The 8,758-nt window shown below is 33.0% G+C and overlaps 1 pseudogene; it reads right to left on the bottom strand.

Annotated features, from left to right (window-relative positions):
• Positions 1-7,815, bottom strand: part of LOC111463857 — a 23,585-nt pseudogene extending 15,770 nt beyond the window's left edge.
• Between the last annotated feature and the right edge of the window lie 943 nt (positions 7,816-8,758).

The raw sequence follows: 8,758 nt of genomic DNA on the forward strand, positions 1-8,758 counted from the left end.
ATATGGATAAGAGTATTGAGAGGGAGAAGTTGGTTTTAAGATAATTGGAAGAAGAAAGTTTGTTGGCTTTTTGGCCCTTGATCCCATCTTTATTAATTTCAATTAATTGATTGATGTTTTGATGATAACAAACCTACTTTTAATTATTAACTATTTTTAGTATTTTGAACTGTGCACGTCAAGCATAACGATTTCAACTACTTTTCAATTACTCAAATCAGAGCTAAAACGAAGAAATTACAGTCGAGACAACATACCCGACGTGATGATGTGGCAGCAAAATAAAAATGATAACAAATCAAAATATATCAAAATATGACATTTATAATTTTAGAAGAGTAACAAATGGTGGAGTTTTTCTTATTATTATATTTCTAAATAAAATTATTTTTACAAAATATAAATTTGAATCTAACCGTTATTCGCATCGATTTTTATTATTACTATATTATATTATTATATTACTATATTTTAAAATTTTGGTGGTTACTCACATCGTTTTTATTATTATTATATTATTATATTTATAATAAATTTTAAATTTTACATTTGACGGTTCCTCACATAACTTTTTATTGTTATTATATTATATTATTATTATATTAAAAAATTTAAATAAATGAATTTCGAAAATTTTCTTATATATTTACTTTTAATCTCCACCTTCCATCATTCCTAACACAATCGAATGGTCAATATTAATTCCTACATGTTGCCACTTTCCTTCTCTATATAAACTCATCTTCCCCCATATTTTAAAACACAGAACTTCCATAAATTCTCCAATCCTCATTTGTCCAAAGTCTCCATTGTTTGTTTCTCCCTCCAAGCTTCCAATTTTATTTTTATTCATTTTATTCTTGAGAGAGATTTTTTTTATTGTATGGTGAGAAAATAGTTGAGTGCTTCAAATTGTAAATCTACTCTTTAAAAAAGTTGTGGTGTGTTACTATCAAATTCAAATACTTGTACTGTTTGATCCTGCGCGCGTGGAAAGGATTGAGTTTGCTCTTGAACTCGTAAAAAGAACGGTATAGTGGTTTGGCTCTGATCTGTGGAAAAAGTCAAGAAAGTTCTTTATTCAAATTTCCAAAAGGTGCTTGGGGAGTAGAGTAGGTCGAGTTTGACAAACCACTATAAAACTACATTGTCATATTTTCTAACTCTTTCCTATTTAATTTTAAAATTATTATTGTGATTTATTGCATGTTCTACCTGATTATTGTTTTGGCTTGAATTATTTTGTTCTAGTAATTATCATCTTCTACTTATTTATAAAAAGTTTTCATCATTAGAAAAATTAATCACGTTTAAACACTTTTATTGTTAAAACCATATTCACCCCCCTCTAGGGTTGCCATACCGATCCAACAAGTTTTCAGAGGAGAGAGAACTTTTTTTGTGTTTTCCGAAGAAGTCGGGTAAGGAAGACGAAGTCCGTGGACTTCGGGTCGAATCTGGATCGGGTAACGTAACTAATAACTCATTACCCATCCATGTTTGCACTCGGCCCAGACCTACACTTCAGGCCCAAATTAGTATATTGAGACCCATCTGCAACATCTCGGCCCAATAACCAATTTGCCCTCAGCCCACCTACCGTGCCCAAAGTTCCACGATCCATAAATCGCAAGCCCAGCCTACAAACCGCGACCCGCACGCTTGCAGCAACTCGCGCCTCTACCCAACTTGACTTGCACACGCGTCAGTGCCCCGTTGAGCCACATGTCACACTTACAACAAAAATTCTCCTAGGCTTACACAACTCAAACAGTTCGGCTCAGCTCCGCAGCTCAAAAGGTAGTCCCTCAGCTCGGTAAAGAAAAATAACCCAGTTTCCACCGTTCTGACAATCTCAAAGCTAAATTTGATCTTGTTCAAGGCACTTAAGGTCAGGATGGATATTCTAATAGAAAATGACAACCTGTGACACTTAGAGCAATTTCAAGGGACGAGAAGCGAACATACTCAAATTTAGGGAAAATGCGAGCTAAGGCCAACCAAGTAAGTGGCCCTACCATCGGTTTAATTATAATTATATGATGAATGATGACACATGCCCATGGCTTCCCATGTATCATATGCTCGTATATGCAAATTGTTATGAACTGATGTGTGTATGAGTTGATAAGTGAATATTATGTTGTATATGATGAATTGATATGTTTACGATATGATATGATTGAAGGCATGCTTGGGTTATGTTATGTGACTGTTATGATATATGATATGATATGTGCATGATATGAATTGATACGTTTAAAGGCATCACAAGTTTATGATATGACAAATGTGCGACATGAACTATATATGATATGACTAACATGCAAATGACAAATTAGCATAATGTACAACTCCGATATACGCATGGAAATTTTGATGAAAATGTTATGATGTGAAGGGAGCGCTAAAGGGGTTGTCATGCATGATAATGAAAAGGAAAAATGTTAGGACCACATGCATTATTGTGTGTTCATACATTGAGAGATACCTCTTCTCCTTGTATGATGGTATGGACGCGTATGCTTCGAGGCAGGAAAACGATCATTATATTTACCAAAATGGTGTTATTACGGTCGCTATTCTTAATGGGTGCTCGACATCAACAGCTACCAGAGAACGCTTGCCCGACTAGAAAGGGGACCAGGAGGTGTGCGGATCGACTAGTGGGCCCATACTCACATGCGTGGAGCGTGTGTAGAAATTAAGTAGACATCCAATTGTCTGCTTAGAATAGTTGCTCTAGGAAAATGGATTGATATGATAGATCTCACTCATGATCTGTATGTGCTTGCATTTAACCTCGATAGGGGAGTTGCTTACTAAGTGTTTGTTAAAACACTCCAACCACGTCCTGTACGGTTGATGACGGCATCGTAACACGAGACCTTGACACATGCATTTATTTTCTTAGACTTAGGCTAGGATAGGATGTTTTTAATTTAAATTTTTATTTATTATTTTATTGTGTCGTTTTAAAGATATTTTCAAACACCAAAGTCTATGACAATGTTTTAAGATGAAAAATATGTTTTATGAAAGCTTAAATGAAGTATATTCGCATTCAATGTTCATGATATGTATACAATAACGACCTTAGATTAAAAACAAAAATTAGGGTTGTTACAGCATCGTTATGAAGGCCATGGAACCGAAGCTAGGGTAGTTGCATTTATGTTTAAATTGTGGCACTTAGGTTAGATCATAGTGTTTTTGTTACTTTGAACTTATTTTTATTTCTTTTGTGCTACTTCATTGATGTTTACTTTTCATTGAAATGAATTTTATGAACATTTAAGTCCATGACTACTAACGATGACATCACAAGTCGAGACAATGACACATGTGTAAAACATGTATATTTATTCTCGACTTAGGTTAGAATAAAGTGTTTTTTATCTTTAATGTTTATTTAGAAATTTGTTATGTTGTTTTACTCTTTTTAAAATTACAATATTACCTTTTACCTTTTATGTTTCAAAATTATTGTTAGTGGAGAATTAAGTTACTTTGGGATCTTTTGGTACTAAATTATTTTCAACCATATTATTATTCAATAGTTTATTATTATTATTATTATTATATTATAAGTTGTACATAGAAGAAATGTGGGAAGATTTGGATCTCAAAGTCAAAGAAAGAAATTCAATATGGTGAAAGGCAATTCTTCAAAGTTGTTGTTGAATACTGAAGCTATTTCTTCATATGGATTCTTCAAAGTTGTTGAATGCCGCATTACCCTCCCTGGAAAACACAATCTGCCATTATATAATTTTAATTTAAATATTTCAATTACATATTTAGTCTGATATATATATAAAATTTCCGATTCATGTATAGCTGACGAGGATATTGCAAGTAAAGATTATGACACATGCATATAACAGTTGTATTTAAATTCTTAGACCTTAGGTTACAATAGGACATTGTCACTTTTAATATCTATTTTCTTTTATCTAATATTTCTAAGTTTATGAAATTGTTTTATGAAAATGTTGGTAAATATTTATGCATGAAAAGTTATGTCGTACATACTGTAGCGACTTTAGATCTCTAGAAAACTAAGGCGGTTACAATTCTTAACATTAATTTCATATCTTACGTAAAAATATGATTACCTGATAATCTTCAAGGGTTTGTGATTTAAACCCAGCAGCACAGTAATCAAAATAGTATTCCCAAGTTCGTATGAAACCTTGATCGAACACGAGTTCAAGTATTTTGCTGAAACAAAATATGAATTAGATTGGAATTCAAAACCATTTATTATAATAATGGTTTGGTTTCTTACCGTTAATTGTTCAAGAAATTCTTTCTCCAACATCTCAATGTTTGATAGTAATGAATTCCAATATTTTCCAAGTGCTCCACATGGTACCCAAAGGATTTTTTTCATTATTAATTGTTAAAATTATGGTTGAAAATGAAGAACATAAATGAATTATTTACCAAAGCCTTGATGCACTAGCCATGGCCGTTGTTATTCTACTTAATAACGGTACGCACTCTCCTGGAAATATATATTCTTTTATAAAACCAGAACTTAGCCGATGCTCCTCGTCTGGCACTAATATGAACTAATGCAAAATAATAATAATAATAATAATAATAAATAAAGAGTAATTAAAAAAATTAATTATCACTAAAAAGTTAAAAAAAAAAAAATTAATTGAACCCCGAACAAGAAGACCATTTTCCTCTAACACTGATTCACAACAACCAAAGAAATCTTCTATGAATTCGTGCCAACTGCTTCTATCATCTCGCTGCCAATTATAAATTACCAATTTAATATAATAATCACCTTTTCAATAAGAATAGAGATTTTCATCAATTGTGCAATCCTCAAGTCTTCATCTTCCCTCTTTGTTAAGAAAACAATGCAAATCATCATATAGATTATCAAATTTTTACTAAATAAAAGTTGGTTATGCGAACCTTAATGATGGCACATGAGTACATCATTGTATCATCCAAGAAGAGAGAGAAAAGTTCATTGCTCTATACAACCAAATCAAATATTCAATAGGAGAGAATAATTTGATACAAATGGAATTAATATAGAATAATTAGAAATGTTATTGGATATTGAGGGTATATTAGTAATTATATTGAAAGTTTGATACGATGATTTGTTCTATAATTCTTCACCTCAAGATTCAAAATCTATAATTAATTTACCAAACGAAAAGAAATTGTAATGACTCAAGACATCACAATCCACTCTTTCCTTCCTCCAATCGATGTGGGACCGCCCCCTCAAGATTCAAAATCTATAATTTTAAGGAGATTCAACACGTTTAATTTTGAAGTTCCTATGATTAATTTACCAAACGAAAAGAAATTGTAACGACCCAGAGACATCACAATCCACCCCCCTTGGGGGTCTAGCGTCCTTGCTGGCACTCTTTCCTTCCTCCAATCGATGTGGGACTGCCCACAAATCCACCCCCCTTTGGGGCCAGCGTCCTTACTGGCATACCGCCTCGTGTCTACCCCCCTTCGGGGAACAGCAAGAAGGCTAGCACCCCTTCGGGGAACAGCAAGAAGGCTAGCACATCTGGCTCTAATACCATTTGTAACGACCCAGATCCACTGCTAGCAGATATTGTCCTCTTTAGGTTTTCCCTTTCGGGCTTTCCCTCAAGGCTTTAAAACGCGTCTGCTAAGGGAAGGTTTCCACCCCCTTATAAATAGTGGTTTGTTCTCCTCCCCAACCAATGTGGGACATCACAGAAATGTTCACTTTATTAGTAATATGGGGAGGAGCTATAAATTCTTGTAAACTTTTTTTTAAACATAATTTTATATCTTTGGATCACTTCTGGTCTCAATTTATTTATGTAACACTACTTTACTCAAACGCTACAATCTCATACTTATTTGAGTTATCTTACCTTTCTTTTGTTTGTTATTTTTCAACGTTATTCTAGTTATCTTTTGATTGAATACGAATAAAATTGGAGAGATATCATCAATCTAAAGACGAAAAGAAAAAGACTATGAAACTGATGCATCCATATACTACCAGGTCATAATGACGAGAAATATTTTTACGAGCTTGTGCAATGGTGTTCTTTCTTAAAGTATGCTGAAAGAAATACTTTGCAGATGCAATAGTTGCGGTAAACAGTGGAGGAGACCTCCATCCCCTACAAAAAGTAGATCACCATTACCAACATTAAAAAATTATCAGTTCAATGTTATTATTGTTGTCCTAAATTAATTTTTATGTTCGTGTTTAACAAATTCAATTTTAAAAATATTGAATAAGTATATGACTTATTTATTGTAACTTTCCATTCATATGAACTTTAACAAATTTTCTAGTTTATAGATGAATTAATATAAAATCAAAAGTTTGAAGAAAATAAAAGATGGAATGTTTAGAGACTTATTACGAGCTTTTAAGTAAGTCACTCACTTTTAACGGTATTGTTAGTAGACATAATAGAATAAGTTACTAACCTATGGAGTAACTATAGGAGAATTGGTAGTAGATAGACAAGTTTTATGCTTTAACGATGAAGATCGTCGTTCAGTAATTCTTAACTTGAGGAGAAAGTTTACGAAGCTAGTTAGTACTTTCTCTACTATATATACTCATGAGAGGTATGTTTTTTCATAATAACAACAGAGAGAATTGAAGGCTAATGCTCTCTTTATTTGTTTTGACAGATTCGGATAGTGGGTCATTTCCAAAACTTATTAAACACTTGTTAAAGTTCATGAATATATTAGAAACACAAAAATGTAAATTCAAGAACCTATTAAAAACTTTTAATGTGAGATCCACATCCATTGGATAGGAAAACGAAACATTTCTTATATGGGTGTGAAAATTTCTCCTAAGCAGACACGTTTCAAAACCATGAAGCGAACGGCGATACATAACCGGGCTAAAACAGACAATATTTGTTAGTGGTGGTCATGGGCCATTACAAATAGTATCAGAGCAAGACACCGAACGGTGTGCTAGCGAGGATGCTGGACCCTAAGGGAGTGGATAGGATACACACATACATTTTTTTTTTAATAAAGGAGTGAAAACCTCTCCGTAACAAATAAATTTTAAAACTGTGAGTCTAACGACGATATGTAACAAGACGATACGTAACACGCTAAAATTGATAATATTTGTTAGTGGTGGAGTGTTACAATTAAGTTCCTTCAAAAATGAAACTCGTAATTAAAATGTCTTATAATTCATATTTACCTTATTGTCTTGTTTGGTGTTGTATTAGAAGAATTTGTATCCTTATTAGCAATGAGAAGGTGCAAAAGAGAAGGTGCGCATGAACGAGGGCGATGATTAAGAACCTTAATTAGGATTAGGAAGAAATGAAGTAATTAAGCTCACCAAAATAAGGTTAAGAAGACCCTCTTCTTTATCCATTAATGAAAATTCTCCATTGATATATGCACCTGCAAGCCCCAAGTCTAGCTTCTCTCGTAATCGTAAAAATAAATTATATTTTATCTTTTTTTTTTCAACAACTTTTTAAAAAAATAATAATAATTAAATAAATAATTAAATTGCCTTCCAATAAAACGAGGGATGTGAACTTTTAAAACAACCTTACGTTAGAAGCTGTTGCTTACAGTTCCCTCAAAGGTAAATATTTCTCCCCCATCTTCATATTACTGTCATTAAATTTATTATAAGCAATATAAATTCTCATTAAAACAAACACATAAATATTGTATCGTGTTGGCTCACGTTAACGATCCGGTGGATATGTATTGACCAAGAAATCTTGTAATAAAAAGGCGTGTTCCTTTTTCTATTAGAGACAAAACATTACGTGCCTGCATTAAAGATTTTTGTGTTACTAAACTTTCATCAAATTATTCAAAATCCACAACGTTGAGGAATAGATTCAAACCATTAGTAAAACAAGTTTAAAATTACATTTTACTTGGTCGTCTTAGTTCAGATTTTACATTTTTCTAAGATGATAAAAAAAATAATAATAAAAAAAAGAAACATGGACATTTACCAAAAACTTTTGTTTAGAAAAAATTAAAATTAAAAATCGAAAACAAAAAACACTAAAAAATATGAATGTTATCGAATGACTCTAAATATGTTAGGAAATGAAAATATGACAAACAAAAATAAAATAAAAGTCATGTTTGAAGGTGAAAGCAAGAAGGGCTACTTTTGGTATGATCCACACAATCAAAGTTCTCCTCTTCTCTTGGATGCTATCAAACTCATTTATAGCTTTGAAGGAGGTTCCACAATAAATATAATTGTACGTTAATAAATGTAAGAGAGAAACTACGACATTTAATCAAAGGCCGACCTAGAGCTAAGAGGACATGAATTTATATAAGGTTGGAAGTTTCGTGTGAGAGATTTCATATCTATTGTTGATAGAAATGACTGTCAGTGAGGATGCTGGACCCTAAAGAAAGGTGGATTGTGAGATGCCACATCGGTTGGAGAGATAAACGAAGTATTTTCTATAAGGGTGTGAAAATCTATACTCAACAGACGTGTTATAAAAACCTTGGAGAGAAGCTCGAAAGTGAAAGCCCAAAAAGGACAATGTCTGCTAGTGGTGGGCTTGAATTGTTACAAATGGTATTAGAGCCAGAAACCAAGTGGTATGTCAGCGAGGACGCTGGGCCCGAAAGGGGAGAGTACTGTGAGAGATCTCACATCGATTGGAGAGAGGAATGAGTGCCAGCGAGAACATTGAGCCGTGAAGAGAGTGGATTGTAAGATCCCACATTAGTTGGAGAGGGGAAC

This window comes from Cucurbita moschata, unplaced genomic scaffold (genome assembly GCF_002738365.1).
Source record: "Cucurbita moschata cultivar Rifu unplaced genomic scaffold, Cmos_1.0 Cmo_Scf00029, whole genome shotgun sequence".
Taxonomy (NCBI): domain Eukaryota; kingdom Viridiplantae; phylum Streptophyta; class Magnoliopsida; order Cucurbitales; family Cucurbitaceae; genus Cucurbita; species Cucurbita moschata.